Here is a 14,570-nt window from a genome sequence, read left to right as displayed (position 1 = left end):
AAATCATCAGGGCCTTTATGTGGGTTGGGGCATCTGTGCTGATGCAAATAGAGGGCTTAGAGTAAGCTGGCTTCTGCGACTGATTCATGCTACTAGACACAATTACTTGATTCATATTTCTCTATGGCCTTAGAGTTGTGCATATGAGTCTAAATATCATTATATGCTAGAAAATAAGAAGGAAAGTTATTGAGCTGTCTGGGAACAAGTTTATATATAAAACTAAATACCCTCAGTGATGACTGTATAACTTGAATGGGATAAATATACTTAAAAGTAAGGTTGTAATCACATTGGCATTACTTATTAAGAATTGGGAGTTTCTTACATATTGAGATTTAAGGGGTTCCAAAAAAAGGACCCACTCAAAAAATTTTTCCACTAAGACTCTAAATTCTCACAGCCTGCACTTCCTTGCAGAAAGTCAGGGTTCCCCAATTAAAGGTGTAGCTACTAATGAACTTGCAGCCTACATGGTAGCCTTCTAAGCCAGTCATCATCACCATCTTCTTCACTGCTGCTCTGTCTGCTCTGGTAGGAAATCCCAGGGAGTGTCATGCAGGAGCAGCACTGCCCTCTCACCTGTTCTACTGGCCAGCTCCCTGAGAACACCATCCCTCCAGGTCTCAAGGAAATGAACAGAAGCTTCTCCCACACAAGAAGGTTAGGGGCCCTTGAGTTAAAGCATTCAAGCTACCTGCTAACTTTACGTAAGACATTAAGTCTTAGCATTCTTTGATATATTGGTGTAAATTTAGAATTGACATAGGAGCGGGTGTATCTAGACTTGGACAGAAAAGTCCCAGATTTAAATCTCAGCTTTTCATATCATAGCTATTATAAGTGGGTCAAGTTATATAACTGTTGAGGCCCATTTTTTTTTCATCTGTGAGAGTAGGATAATATTTATTTCATAGCATTGTTCTAAGGATGGGATGTTAAGTTATGCCTGAAACGTAATAGAGAGTTAATAAATGTTTATCCACTAAATAGATCATTACTTTATACTCTTCAAAATGCTTTTATAGTACATATATATATATATATATATATATATATACACATACATATATGTGTGTGTGTACTATAAAAAAAATATATATATACATATATATAATATACTTGTTCTAATATCCAAATAAGGTAAGCAGAATAATAAGGGCAGAACCAACATTAGAACCCAGGACTTCTGATTTCCCAAGAGTAGATCTGGTGTTTCTCAACAGTGTAAATCCAAAGGGAATAATGGGACAGCATATCTATCCAGTCAGAGGGTGAATGGACTTGCCATTTGAATAAAATATTCACTGTCCCTCCTTATTTGGTAAATACATTCATTTGTTCCCAGGTATTGGGTTCAATTCAGGAAGCTCATTTCGGGAGCTTAGCACAGCAAGTTTCCTCTGTCTAAGCCCTAAGAGGCCATCTGAAGAATCTAAGCAGCATAGCATGGAGTGAGTGCTGTCAGGCCCCTCTGGGCAGCTGACACATGGCTGACTTACTCAGTGCCAGCTCATCTGTATCAGGTCACAGGTTTTCTCGAATCCCAAGATGGACTCATTTTTTTCCTGCAGTTAATGTGCATTTGAAACAGTTCCTTTGGAGGGATGCTGGTACTCTTCCTCACCCAGGAGAATCAGAGATACACTCATTGGCACCAACTAACCTGAATTGTTATCTTTGCTGTAGATGTCTATTCTCTTCAAATGCTATGGTGTACAACTAGCAATGATACTGCTCTATTTGGGGTATCTCATAAGTGAGAAGTGTACCTGACCCAGGGAAAATTCTCTTCTATCTTTAAATCACAAGAATTTACATGAGTTCCCATGAGTATATGGGTATAAATTAATGTGCCTTTGAATTCAATTTTTGGAATATTTAGTTCATTGGAAATGAGGACTTATCAGGTAATCCCATCATGGCATCTCACAAGCAAAAATGGCAGTTTAGGTTTCTGAACAGATTTTTCATTTTAAAGACCATCTAGCAAAAAAAAAAAAAAAATCTCAGCATAAACTTTTGTTGTTCTCTCTGAAATGGCTCTAAATAGTGCTGGAAGTGTTTAACTTGTTTCAAAGATGCTAATTTGAGCCTCAGACAGCTGCAGTGGTTATTAATATGAGCACAATGGCTGACAATTTGACAACGGCCTCTAGTTTTCATTTACGGCTTTCATACTCAATGCCCCTTTTGTGCACAGGGCGTAAAAACCACAGTCAGATGACTGACTTGGGAGACACGCCTGTAATGATGACCAGCATCTGAGAGGCCCCCCTTAAAAAAAAAAAAAAAGAGAGTGATACTACCCTTTTAATAGGGAAGTTGGTAGTTGTATATCTCATACTAGATTATATACATCTTTAACACATTAGTGTTTCCACAGTGCAATGAAAACTCAAGGAGATGAAACTTAGTAAAATTAGTAAGGAGTTATGTGTTCTTAATGCAAATTTCCTGTAGATAAACTGATATATAAAAGCATCATGGGACATTGACTTAGAACAAATAAGCAGTTTTTTATCATTCAGCTGAAACGTGATTTAGATGTGAACATTTTAAATCAAATTTATTTTTGCCTATTTATTCTTTGTAATTTTCCTGAAAGTAATGCTATCTAAATGAAAACAAAACAAACAAAGAAATATATCTGGTGGCATGTATTTTCTTTCCTTAGCTGGGCTTTATGAGTCTGTGTCAGACTGATGTGTATTTGTATATGGTCTGTGAGTTTTCTTACAGAGCAGCATTTTTCCTTTTTGAACTTTGCTTTATAAATGCACAAAGACTTAAATCATCCTTTGGGCATCTCTGCATGTGTCACATTCACCAGACAACTTGTCTAACTCTGTGAATGTGTTTCTTTTGAAGGGCTCAGCTAATCCATTGTTTCAATAAAAGCAAAATATCAACTAAATGCTGAAAGATGGCCCTAGCTGATTTTGCTAAGTGGATAGAGCATCGGCCTGCTGACTGAAGGGTCCCGGGTTCGATTCCTGTCAGGGGCACGTATCTCGGCTGCAGGCTCCTCTCCTGCCCAGGCTTGTGCAGGAGGCAACCAATCAATGTGTTTCTCTCACATCGATATTTCCCTCCATCTTTCCCTCTCTCTTCTACTCTCTCTAAAAATCAATGGAAAAATATCCTCGGGTGAGGATAAAAGTAAATACTGAAAGATGTACAACTTAATATCTCTGACCAGGCTGAGCTAAAAGCAGAATTATAAAGTACAGGAATTTTTATATATTATATGCTTTCACATTTAAAAATGGGTATCTTTAAAAAGTGACTATAAAGAGACTGATTAAGAAACAAGCGAAATAAGTCAGTCAGAGGAAGACAAGTATCACATGATTTCACTTATATATGGAATCTAATGAGCAAAATAAACTGATGAACAAAAAAGATCCAGAGACATTGAAGCATGCAACAGACTGACATATTTCAGAGAGGAGGAGGTGAGGGGGGAAGAGATTAACCAATAAACTTATATGCATATACACATAGCCCATGGACAGACAATAGTGTAGGGAAGGCCTGGGGAGGGGACTGGAGCGGGGTGGAGAGGGTCAATGGGGGAAAAGGGGACATCTGTGATATTTTCAACAATAAGGTAAATTTTTTTAAAAAGAGAAAGAAACATACCTAACTTCAAGCAGCCTGCCTTCCTAGCCAGAAGATAAACTCTATAAGGCCAGAGACTATGTCTATTTTTTCACTCTGAATCCTCTCTATCTGGTCTGGTGTCTATCACATGAATGAATGAATAAATGAATGAATGAATTCTTATAGGATTTGAATATTGATGCAGGATTTGAATGTAAATTGTTTAATTCAATCCTCACTACAATTTGCAAGGTGGGTATTCTCAATATCTTCATTTTATAGAGAAAGACAGTTAAGCTCAGGTTGCAATGACAACCCAATGTTATCCAGCTAGGAAGGACAGAAGTGAAACTTGAATCTCTATCTTTTCACTCCTAAGTCTAGGCAATTTCTAAGTCTTCATAATGTTAAATCTCTGTCCTTACAATCTACTTCTGCTGTTATGCTGATCTTATTATAGAACATCCTTTATCCTTTAGGTGTAGGCAGACTTTCTGTGAAGGAAGAGATAGTAAATGTTTAAGATTTTGCAGGCCATATGATCTCTGTCACACAGCTGTTCAATTCTGCCATTATAGCACAAAAGCAGCCATACATTATATACATTAACAAATGAGCATGTATGTGTTCCAATAAAATTTGGTTTACACAACAGGGGATGGGCAGATCTGGTGCATGGGCAGTCCTCTAGTATGACACAACAGAGGCCCATTCTCAGAAAATATCAGAAGAACTAAGTTCTAGTTCAGGCTATATTATTACAAATGCAAATAGTAAGACAAAAATACCAACTGCTAACATTTACTAATCAATTCAGGAAATAGAATGTGCTTTATTCCATTTATCTCATTTAACAAACCTATCACACAAATGTTGTGCCACTCAGTCAAGGTCACTGAGATATTAGTTACAGAGCTGGGTTTGAACAAGGTCTGCCTACTTCAGCATCTCCTCAAACCTTCAGAACTATGAAAGGAAGCTCCTGCTCTTAGCAAGATCAAACGACAATACTGCAGGATCTAAAAGAAGTGGGTCCATTATGTTTGATGACATGAAATCCAGGAAGAAATAATGCTTTGTGCTCCCACAGGCTGGAGAATGGGGATGCTGGCTGCCTAGCATGAACCCGTCACTGCATGATGCCTCTACTGATGACACAGGGCTCTGGAGAGAGCAGGCTCTGGGGGATGTCTGCTGCTCCTCTTGGCATTTATTAACTGGTCTCACTGGGCCCTGACTGCTTTCCTTTCTCTGCATATTGAATAAAGAATTCATTTAAATAGAATTTTGCAAAGATGTATAAGGCAGAATACTAGTAAGACAGTGTCACTGTGCCAAATTCAAAGATGTGCAAATCTGCACCCTGGGCCACAGCAACTCCTCGCTCTGCCATCTTCAGGAATGTGTGTCTGGTGCCTGGAACAGACAACCTGCCTCTGTGGGCATGGCCCCCAGGCTGGGTTCGCCGGATTGGACGTGTTTATGTGACCCTCACAGAGCTTTGAAAGGGTGCTGTCACAAGGCTGCCACACTAGAGTTCTAGTTGCAGAAATGTGGCTGGGTGGCAAAGTGAGAATTTTAGGCAGGCACAACTGATTGTTCAATAAATCAATGATCTAAATTAAAAGCTTCCCTTCACACAGGCAAAATATACAGGTAAGTTTCCAGCAGGAAAAAAACAAATAGTCCTGATTTTCTTCCATTGGCAATCCAGCATTAAGTTGAAACCATGAAGTTGCCAAGTGTGAACAATTCAGGGAATGTGGGATGAAATGAGGTGGAGAAACATTTCCTGAGTGTCCCCAGGAAGAGTATGAGTTATTGAGCAGGAACCAAAAGTACTAAATCTCTAGGTGTGACAAGATTAAGAGAAGTAAAATTTAGCATGTAAATCGGGAAATCCGATCCATCTGGACTGCCAGCTGTTCCAAGGACAGTGGTAGAAGCTGGGGACCAGGACGGTGAGAGCTATCAGTAGAGTTTACTAAGAATTCATATTTCGCTTGAGGCTTAGGCACGATAATTCACCTTAGTCTCCTTCCCAATAGCCTCAAATTTAGTTTAGCATTGGCTGTCCTGGTACAGAGACATGCATGATAGAGTTTTATAATACCTTTTTTTTCCAGTGGCCCTTTGGATTCTTGTATAAATTTGTACCTAGCACCTACTGGGTGCATAACCGAGTGTTGGGTGCCAGAAGAGTCCTTGTATGGTCTCCTGGGTAAGGAGGCAAGAAGGGAAGTGTGTGCGCATACACAAACATATACATACACAGTCACACACTCACATGTATCAATTAAGCACAGTGTAGGGCAGGTACGTTAATAATTACCAAACACATAGCCTAGAACAATGCTTCAGATATTTACAGATGTGAGAGATCAAGGTAAGGGGGATAAGTCAGTGTTTCCTAAACTTTAATGTGTAATCCAATCCCCTGAGGATCTTGTTAGAATGCAGATTCTGGTTCAGTAAATATGGGGTGGAGCCCAGGATTCTGCATTTCTAACAGGGTTCTCATTTGTGTGTTCCTGGATTTGTTCATTATTGAATATATCTCCCACGTTGTGCTATAAACCAGGGATAAAACAATGACTGAAATATAGCCTTTCCCTCAAGAACAGTACAAGTAAAGATTATAACTATATAATTGACAGAAATATTCCCAGGGTTCTTTTTGAGTCCAGAGGTATAAGCTGAGGGCTGATTTATGAAGGGATAAGGGTTTCTGTGATAAAGAAGTTCCTTTTTAAAATATATTTTTATTGATTTCAGAGAGGAAGGGAGAGGGAGAGAGAGATAGAAACATCAATGATGAGAGAAAATCATTGCTCGGCTGCCTCCTGCACACCCCACACTGGGGATCGAGCCCACAACCTGGGTATGTGCCCTTGGCCGGAATCAAACCTGGGATCCTTCAGTCCACAGGCCGAAGCTCTATCCACTGAGCCAAACCAGTTAGGGCAATAAAGAAGTTCTTAATGGGGAATGAGAGGATGGGGTAGTTTGGGCAGGAGGAGCAGTGTATGTGAAGATCTGGAGGTGTTTGACAGTGTTGTTAAGATTGTTTTAAGTCTTGTGATATGGTCAAAGCAAAGGCCCTGGGTGGAAAAGGAGAGAGAGAAAGAGAGAGAGGGGTGGTGGTGGTGGGCGGGGGCGAACACTAGATAGTGGTCATTGAATGCAACATCCTGAAAGCTAAGGTGAACTGTGGAAGGGAATCCAGAGGTAGCTCAGAATCTCCATATCCAGACGGTGTGTCCTCAGCCTTGTCCTTCTACTCACAGATGACCATGCCAATGCCTCTCTAGGATTATATTTTACCTGATTTGGTGCCTAACCCTCCCACCCCCAGCCCAAACATCTGCTGTTGCTCTAGTGATCTTCTTTAGAAAGGTTAATAATGCAAAAGAAATATAACTTATTTGTCCAAAACGGGGCCTCTCAGAGGTCAAGAAAAAGCTCCAGCAACTTCCAATAATTGAGTCTCCTGGTTTATTTAAAAAAAATAAATGCATAAAAAAACGGTGACAAAGTTTTCAGTATATTTTAAATATTCCCTTGAATAAATTAAAATTTTTACCATAACATTTATGTTGCAAGCATATATTTTAAAAATAATTACAGTTTGTAAATATTAAAGTACAGTAGAAGCAGAATGGGGCATATAATTAGTGCCTGATTTTAATTTTGAATCTCTGAGATTATATACATAACCTAATTTATAGACTAAAAGTGGAAAAAAATTAGAATTTCTGTAAATGTGAGGCTAGGCCAAACTGTCACCGTTATCCCCTACTCTCCCTACCCACCCATCCTCATAGGCCCTGATTCAGGAGCTTCTATTTTCTTGTTTAATTACTGGAGAAACAATTCACTAAACCTCAGGAAGAAGGGCATCGAACTGAATGAATGGTATACAAGGTGACCTTCAAAACATCAGTGACCTTCAAAAGCCACTTTGAGGGCTGACCACAGAACCCACTGTGTTGCTCCAACTTAATGCCATCATGGACACATTCAGCAAAATGCCAAAAACCACTGACGAGGAAACGAGCATGTTATCACATGAAAGACAGACTAGCTGGTTCTCTATCATCATCCCTCTTTTTTTTTTTTTTTCCTTAGTAGAAGATTTCCTGATTTGAAGAGACAGGTTTATTTTGGAGACAGTGGAACACAAATGAGTGCACAAACAAAAGGCATATCTGGCAGCATAAGAAGCAGTCTGTAGTTGAAAACATGAGAAAAAACAAATTTAGCTCCCATTCCCCAAACCAGTCGGAAGAGCAGCCACTGCATGTGCCTGGCAAGCCTCACGCAGCACGCCCATCTGCGGTGCCTTTGCTGACCCTGTGCATTAGGGGAGCAGACCTTTGTAGGAATATCCTGTCCTTTAAAGATTTTATTAGAAAAATAAGATCTGGGTCCATATAGAGTCATATCAGAGAACTTACTGAGAGGAAAGAGCTGGATTGTGAGTTATGAAGACGAGAGGTACATCCCAATAAGGAAAAAAAATAAATAAACTATTGTCTAGTCACTTCGCTAAGTTAAAAATTTTCCAGCCTGAGAAAGATCTGACTGGCCAGAGTTAATTCTGAAGTAAAATTTTATGATTATGTCTTTTAAAAGCCATGTAAATCAGCAAGCATAAAGCTGACAGGACCTTGCAGGCCTCTGCAAGAACACACTGTCCCTCTCATTTATTTAAGGGAACGCTGCCCCTGCTCAAAGGCCTGCAGTGAGCTCTGCCAGGTTAGTTTGGCTTGGGCCACGGAGTGCTAGATGCAGTCTGGTGTGAAGGTGGGGGCAGCTCAGAGATCATTTGAATGAGAAAGGATTCTGCTCTATAGAGACAAAGGAGCCACAGAGCCTTAGGTATTGGACCTGGGGGAGTCACTATTTTTTTGCCCTTTCCTACAGAGCAAAAGGATTGCTGGCATGGCCGAGAACTTAAACTTCTTCTTTTGAGAATTCTGAACTCCTGGTTTTGGAGTTATCTTTTTCAGGCACTGTCAAAGTAGGTTAAGTCAATCAAAGTAGGTTACATCAATCTTGGATCTGTCTGTGATTGAACGTCCTGTAGGATATAGAGATGAGTGGCTGGTCCAGAGAAGGAAGATGGTTGGAAACCATGGTTGCAGTGGGAACAGAGAGGCTCATACACTATGAGGATATCAGAGCAAAAGAGGCTTTAGAGGTAACCTCATTTAGAGACACCCTCATTTATACAGATGAGGCACTGGAGGGAGAGACCCCCTGTGATTTGCTTAGGGTCACCCAATGATATGTTGTTGGGTGGAGTATTTCCAGCAAGTAGAACTTCTGATTCATGTGAGTGTGGCAGATTTACTGCAAAAGTGGCTCCATTTTGTTGCCTCTCCTTATCCCTCTCCAACCAGAGAAATGCCCAGCCAAGCCTGACCAAGATCAGCAGAAGCAGCCAGCCAACTGTGGATCTGTGAGCAATAATGACGGATATTGTTCTAAGCCTCTCAGTTTCAGTGTGGTTCATCTGCGGCATTCTTGTGGCAATACATAACTGTTTGGTGGTGCTGTGATGAGAAATCTGTCTTTGAGAGGAGACAGTCCCCCAACCTATTAAATCCTGCAGTTTCTATGCTCTGGGAATAGAGGCCAATTTAGAGGATGAGAATATATCCTAGAAATGGAATCCCAGAAAAATCTTCTCAGAACTGTGGCATTGTGCTCCCAACTGTGTGTCACTGTGCCCTGGAAATCTTCCAATCCTGATTCCACTGATAAGGAAAGAGAAGCTGGGCAGTGTTAAGGCAGAATATGCCACATAATTGGCAGGACCCAGTGCAAAATGAAAATGTGAGTCTCATTAAAAAATTAAGAATTTCAAGATGACAGCAGAACATTAAACCAAGTGTAGGGCCCTTCTGTGACTACATAGGTTGTACCCCCTTCAAAAGACACGAATTAGCCCAGCTGGTGTGGCTCAGTGGTTGAGCATCGACCTATGAACCAGGAGGTTATGATTCGATTCCCAGTCAGGGCACATTCCCTGGGTTGTGGGCTCAATCCCTAGTGTGGGGCATGCAGGAGGCAGCAGATCAATGATTCTATCTCAATCATTGATGTTTCTATCTCTCTCTCCCTCTCCCTTCCTCTCTCTTAAAACAATGAAAAAATATATATTTTTAAAATACACAAATTAACCACTAATGAAACCAAAGAAATAGGCAATTCCAGACTCATAACCTGAGGTCTTAAAAATCTCTCTGATATACTGATATAGTCCTCAGGCTGGCTTGGAGTTAAGCAATTGATCTCAAGGATGTCCCTTCAGAAGTCCATTTGGTTAACTTTTATTTTAAAAATGTAAGTGCATATATCTGTTTTCAGCTAGTTCAAGATATAGGGCAAGAACTGAAGACCTCGAATTCCTGCTCCAGTGATTCTTGAGTTTTGTCAGACTGATAAGAAATCTAAACCAGAAACAATATGCCTGGCTTGGTCTGATTCAGAGGAAAAATTTATAATTCTTCATAGGATATATTTAAACATGGGAGTTTTGATTCAAGCAACTAAACTCTGAAATTACAATTCTTACATCAGTATTTGCTGTGTCTAATTATATCTGTATGATATTTTCTTTGTCGAAGTTGATTGCTATTCATTATAAAAAATTACTTAAATTGTCTTTCTTTTTTAGCTATTTCTTTTCTTGTCCTTGCTTTCTTCTTTTTCTTTTTTCCTCTTTTCTTTTGTAAGTAGAAAATTCTCAGGTGCTAAATAACAAGAATTTTAATTTTTTAAATTCTCCTAAGTTTTGCCTTACTGATAACATTAATAACTTTTCAGCAACTCTGAACTCTTCTCTTTCCTTCAAAACTCTGGAAAATGATAGCTTAGTATGTGCATTACCCCATCCTTAACCAGCTTTGTCACTATTTTGAACATTCTTCTCTTTTTTTGACTTACCCATTAAAGTACTATTGGGATTCTTGTTTCTATAGGAAATCAGTCTCCATTATTTTATTGATAATTAATTAAAAAACAAAATGGGCCCTAGCCGGTTTGGCTCAGTGGATAGAGCGTCAGCCTGCAGACTGAAGGGTCCCAGGTTCGATTTCGGTCAAGGGCATGTACCTTGGTTGCGGGCACATCCCCAGTGGGGGGTGTGCAGGAGGCAGCTGATCGATGTTTCTCTCTCATCGATGTTTCTAACTCTCTATTCCTCTCACTTCCTCTCTGTAAAAAAATCAATAAAATATATTTAAAAAACAAAACAAAAAAACCCAAAATGGAATTCTAGGCTTCCTTAAGGTTTTCTAAGTTTTTCTCAATGGTTTATGGGGAAAATTATAAGGGCTCCTTAGGTAACAGAAAAAGGTTTGTGAATTTTTTTTAACAAAAATTTCTTTTAGAAAGACTAAGTTTCTGTGACCCTTTTTATTTTTTAATTTTTTTAAAAATATATTTTATTGATTTCAGAGAGGAAGGGAGAGGGAGAGAAAAATAGAAACATCAATGATGAGAGAGAACATTGATCGGCTGTCTCCTGCACGCCCTCTACTGGGGATCGAGCCCACAACCCAGGCATGTGCCCTTGACCGGAATCGAATCTAGGACCCTTTAGTCCGCAGGCCGACACTCTATCCACTGAGCCAAACCAGCTAGGACTCTGTGGCCCTTTTAAAAGACAAAGTGACAAGGCAAGATTTTAGAGGATAAAGGTAAAGCCATCACTAAAGGCAAAAGTCAGAGATGAGAAACAACTCTGAGAACACAGGTAAAAGCTAGTGGGGATGTCATGAGAAACAGAACTCAGCTCTACATCAAAGATGAAGCTAATGTTTGATGTCAGGCAGAGTTCTTGCTGTGTAGAGGTTGGCTGCTTTCTGCATCAACACCAGTTCTTCTGCTTTACGTTACAGTTGATCCTTGAACAAGGTGGATGTTAGGACTGACAACCTGCTGCACAGTAGAAATCTGTGTATAACTTTTGACTCACCCCAAAATTTAATAGCCTACTGTTGACCAAAAGTCTTACTGATAATGTAAATTAACACATATTTTGGTTAATCTCTTCCCACCCTTGCTCCATTCCCCTTTGAGACTCATCAGTCTATTCCATGCTTCTATATCTCTGCATCTATTTTGTTCTTCATTTTATTTTGTTCATTAGATTCTACACATGGATGAGATCATGTGATACTTGTCTTTATCTAACTGGTTTATTTCACTTAACCAGTTAACTGCCATGCATACAAAATGGAAACCATCCCCACACGCCATGATATTTTGAATTCAATTAAAAAAAAACACCGCCTGCGTCTATAGACACTTATGGTGTACAAAGGGTGTAATACTCTCCAGTTCCCACCATATTGTCTCAAAGGGTAAGAGTTCCTTCTTTTTTATAGCTGCATAGTATTCCATTGTGTAAATGTAGCATGTCTTTTTTACCAGCTCATCTACTGATGGGCACTTGGGCTGTTTCCAGATCTTAGTTATTATAAATAGTGCTGCTATGAACATAGGGGTGCATATGTTCTTTCTGATTGGTGTTTCAGGATTCTTAGGATATATCCCAAAGAACTTATATGTATAACTAGTGGACACAGACAATAGTTCAGGAAAGGCCTGGGAGTGGGGTTGGGGGTGGGGGGTGTAGGGTGAAGGGGGATAATGGGGGACAGAGGGGGTATCTGTAATAATTTCAACAATAAAGATAAATTTAAAAGCACACACATATTTTGTATATGTGTTATATACTATATTCTTACAATAAAGTAAGCTAGAGAAAAGAAAATGTTATTAAGAAAATCATAATAAAAAGAAAACACAGTTACAGTCTTTATTTTAAAAAATTGCATATAAGTGGTCCTGTGCAGTTAAACCCATGTTGTTCAAGGATCAATTGTACTTGCCAACTCACCAAAGACACGTGTTAGCTCTGTTATCTGCATCATTCCTTCGTCAAGACTCTCATTCATCTGGCTTTGCCTAGGCCAGTTCTCAGGGCATTTGTTCCCCCCCCAGTTCTTTTCCTTCAAAAATCACCATTCAGGCCTTATGTTATTTGGCCAAGGAACTCTAAACCAGGATTAATGAAATGTGTAATTTAATTTGGAACAGTGAACTTAGATTCTACTTGGGCTTGTCCAGGTTCTTATGGAATCACGATAAATTTTCATGGTCCTTCGCGAAAATGCTTACTTTCTCCATCAAGTTGGCAAAGGGCTTCATTTACCAGAGAGGTTTCAAACCAGTTTCCAGAGGAGGTCCCATAGTGGGATTGGTCAAAGAACTATGTGTCATAATAATCATGACTTGGCTCTGGTTATTATCTTTCGGGCACGGTTTCTCTTCTGCTACCTGCAGTTTCCACCCAATCTATTTCTCACTCCTCTCTCACTTTCTCCCCTATATTTCACCCCAAATGCCAAACATCCTTCTTTATATTTTTCAAGGTCACACTGGCACAGAAGTCTTTCTTCAAGCTTACCTGGAGGACAAGCTCAAACAAACTTTCTGCCCTCACTAGTAAGATAAAAGCTGTATATCCTCTAGCTACTTGGTTTTTATTTTCTCTTCTTTTTCTTTTCCCAAATACCAAGTACCCTAGATTCCTTTCTCTGTCTCTCTCCTGCTTTCTTTCATTTTACCCTGAAAGAAAAAATGCTGATAAGTTTCCTTTCTTTGCCTCATTAAAATATTGGTGTTAGGAGCCTGATTAGATCTTACTTGTTCAGAAAATAGACTGGGTACTTGAAGTTCCCTGGGTTGAATAGGGTGGTTTGACTTGCACATTTTATATGGGAAGATAAAATCCCCAAACCTGAATATATAAGAACATCAAATAATTTTGTTGCTGTGTAGAAAACTTATACAGCCCTGAGACAAAACAGGAAACTTCCCAATACTTCCTTAAGCATTACTTTCAGGAGGCCATTAGTGAGGCTGGTAACTGAAAACAAATTGTGTTGGTGATGTTAAAATTGTCTATTGGTAAAATTGTCCACTGTTTGAATATCTAAAGGTAATGAGGTTAATTGATTATACAAAAGTGATTTAGAGGCTGATATAAAAACCACCAGTCTTGAGTCTGCTATTTGAAGGATGAATCAGAGCAGGACCGACTTACATGTTTGAAATATTGGAATTGTGTTGATTGTTCATTTGTGTATTTGAAATATATGAAAACAATCTCTTCTCCCTGTAACCTCCTCCCCCCCATGTCATATTGGATATTGGTCACTTTGTGAATTTAAGGTGTTCAGTAGTACTCGAAAGTCTCTAACATGTGATGTTTTGTCCTGATCAAAACTGTATTGACCTGGAATAGATCCATAAAGAAGATTTCTGATGTGTGTTTCCTAGGAAAAATCTCCACTGTGCGAGCTCTTCACTATCATGAAAGGAATCTGGTGTCTGAGGAATAGTTGTAGTGTCCTGCCTTCTTTAGTCACTTTCTCCAACCTGGCTAGGGCTGGGTTTGGGATCTGGGTTAGTGACCATAAAGATTGTCTACAGCTACTATTTGACTATTGTATGTTCCTTGAATGAGGCCGATGCTATTTTATGGGGAGTTACTAGTGGACAAGAGCTTGCTGGTGAAGGTAGTTCACCCAATACATACATACATACATACATAGAAGCAATTTGCAGGTATTCTCAGCTTCTGGTTTTGTTTTTATGTTTTCTGTTGTTGTTATCATGTCTTTGCTCATGGTTAATGTGCTTCTGCTTATTCTTACAAAAAGGCTAGAAACCAGTTTGGCAAAATTCTCTTAGAGTGTAAGATGAAGGGAAGGAAAGAATCTGAGCAGATAGACAAAGTTCTTATTAAGAGCAGACATCTCAAATTACTGCTAGCCTCAGTCTCCTTCTAAAGCACCCTATTCTTACCCATTACAACTTTAGGCATCAGCATCCCCAATGGCTGAGGTTGTACTGAGAATAAAACAATCATTTAAACATAAGGG

Source organism: Eptesicus fuscus, chromosome 17 (genome assembly GCF_027574615.1).
Source record: "Eptesicus fuscus isolate TK198812 chromosome 17, DD_ASM_mEF_20220401, whole genome shotgun sequence".
Taxonomy (NCBI): Eukaryota; Metazoa; Chordata; class Mammalia; order Chiroptera; family Vespertilionidae; genus Eptesicus; species Eptesicus fuscus.
The sequence above is the reverse complement of the archived record's forward strand: the minus strand, read 5'-3'. Positions refer to the sequence as shown.